This window comes from Alosa sapidissima, chromosome 23 (assembly GCF_018492685.1).
Source record: "Alosa sapidissima isolate fAloSap1 chromosome 23, fAloSap1.pri, whole genome shotgun sequence".
Classification (NCBI taxonomy): domain Eukaryota; kingdom Metazoa; phylum Chordata; class Actinopteri; order Clupeiformes; family Clupeidae; genus Alosa; species Alosa sapidissima.
In genome coordinates, this window is record NC_055979.1 from 23941059 (window position 1) to 23943558 (window position 2500).

The 2500-nt window shown below is 54.7% G+C and overlaps 1 long non-coding RNA gene across 1 annotated transcript in view; it reads right to left on the reverse strand.

Moving 5' to 3' along the window:
• LOC121698675 overlaps nucleotides 1–2500 on the reverse strand; it is a 20259-nt gene that overhangs the window by 1797 nt on the left and 15962 nt on the right. The window contains exon 3 of the long non-coding RNA XR_006026830.1: nucleotides 562–569. This is a non-coding gene — a long non-coding RNA (uncharacterized LOC121698675). The remainder of the gene's footprint in view (nucleotides 1–561; nucleotides 570–2500) is intronic.

Sequence of the window (2500 nt, forward strand, 5' to 3'; positions counted from 1 at the left end):
ATTTATTTTTATAGAAAGTCTTTTTTGACCAATCTCCTCCTCACCCTATATGTCATTTTTAGTGTGTGTGAGTGTGTGTGTGTGAGTGTGTGAGTGTGAGTGTGAGTGTGAGTGTGTGAGTGTGTGAGTGATGGAGACACATAAATATCACAGCAACATAAAGCAGCAGCAGAAGAGAGGCTATTGCTCTCTCAGGTTGGCTGGTCAGTCTTGACCCCTGTAGCGTAATCACTCTGGTGGGCATGTTTCTTAATGAATTTCATTCGAGTTAAAAAAAACAAAACAAAACAGAATAGTTATTATTTTCAGTGGTTGGGATTTTTATACGTAGTGTACTTTGTACGAGTCAAACCTCTGACCGGACAGAAATAACAAGGCTCAGAGGGGAGCTCCCTCCTGTCCCCCATAAAACATATCGACCTGCCTGCCACACACACACACACACACACACACACACACACACACACACACACACCATTACTCAACACAGTGCAGTGTCCTTGGCGTGAGCTTGTGTTTGTTTAGTGCATTTGTATAAATGACCCCCCCTCCCCCTCACACCACGAGGCCTTAATGTACACTGATCCACAATCAATGAGAAGGTCCTTGTAATGTGCTGCACATGGGAACTCTCTCTCTCTCTCTCTCTCTCTCTCTCTCTCTCTCTCTCTCTCTCTCTCTCTTTTACTTTTTCTGTCACACTCACCTTGTCCCTCTCTTCCTCTATCTGTTCTCTCTAGTCTCTCTTTCTCTCCTTCACATTCTTGCTGTGTTGTGTACTGCAAATGGAATCCCTTTTTCACTTCTCTCTCTCTCTTACTCCCTCCCTCTCTCTCTCTCTCTCCCTCTCTCTTACTCCCTCTCTCTCTCTCTCTCCCCCTCTCTCTTACTCTTCTCCTCTCTCCCCCTCTCTCTCTCTCCCTCTCTCCCCTCTCTCTCTCCCTCTCTCTCTCCGTGTAGGTGCAGTGGGCTGGAGTGTCCTTGCTGCGCTAGAGAGGACAAGCTCGGCTACGGGGAGCAGAGGACGTCTTCCATTAGTGGAGGGAGGACTGGAGTGAATTGGGGAGAGAGGGAGCGAGAGAGAGGGAGCGAGAGAGAGGGAGCGAGAGAGAATGAAGGTATTACAGCCCTGCGCAGAGGAGAGGCGGAAAGTAGAAGGGAGACAGAGGGGGGGGGGGGGGTTGAGACGAGAGCGGAGGAGAAGAGAGGAGAGATGAACAACCCCCCCCCCCCCCCCCCCACCATGCATTAGCGTGTGATTGGGCCACCGGTCCCTGGGGGCCTGCTTGGCCGGCTTGCTTGTGAAGATGAAGGATTACTGTGATAAAAAGGCTGCCCTTGAGGCACAGCGGAGGCCTGTGCAATCACCCGCTGCATGTTCACATGACAGCCCTCTCCACCACTACCGCCACCACCACCACCACCACCACCACCAACCGCCACCACCACCACCCACCACCACCACCGCCACCACCAACCGCCACCACCACCAACCACCACCACCACCGCCACCACCAACCGCCACCACCACCAACCACCACCACCACCGCCACCACCACCACCGCCACCACCACCACCAACCGCCACCACCACCAACCACCACCACCACCGCCACCACCAACCGCCACCACCACCAACCACCACCAACCGCCACCACCAACCGCCACCACCACCAACCACCACCACCACCAGCACCACCACCCACCGCCACCACCACCACAACCACCACCACCAACCGCCACCACCACCCACCGCTTCCACCACCACCAACCACCACCACTAACAACTACCACCACTAACCGCCACCACCACCACCACCAACCGCTTCCACCACCACCACCACCACCAACCGCTTCCACTACCACCACCACTAACCGCCACCACCACCACCACCAACCGCTTCCACCACCACCCCAACACCACCACCACCACCACCACCACCAACCGCCACCACCACCAACCGCCACCACCACCAAACACCACCACCAACCACCACCACCACCACCACCACCACTAACAACCACCACCACCAACCGCTTCCACCACCACCACCAACCGCTTCCACTACCACCACCACCCACAACCCACAACCACCACCTGATTTTCTCTCCTCAGTTATTCTCGTTTATCTTGGCATTGTCTTCCTTCATTCATTGCTCTCTCCTCCACATACCATAATACTCTCTCTCTCTCTCGCTCTCCCTCTCCACATCCCTGGTCTCCTAAATAGCCAGTAGGGCCACGCGGCCCCCCCCCCCCCCCCTATCATGTGATTGGGTTATTTGGATTCCTTCTCGCTCTTCAACCCCCCCCCTCCACACACCACTAGGTTATTGATTGGTTAATTCAGGCCTGTCAGCGTGCTGTTATGATGCGACGCCCCCTCCTCCCTGCCTTGCCATTCATCAGGCTGTGAGTGGGTTGTGTGTGTGTGTGTGTGTGTGTCTCTATGAGTGTATAAGAGAGAGAGAGACAGAGAGAGAGAGAGAGACAGGGTTGG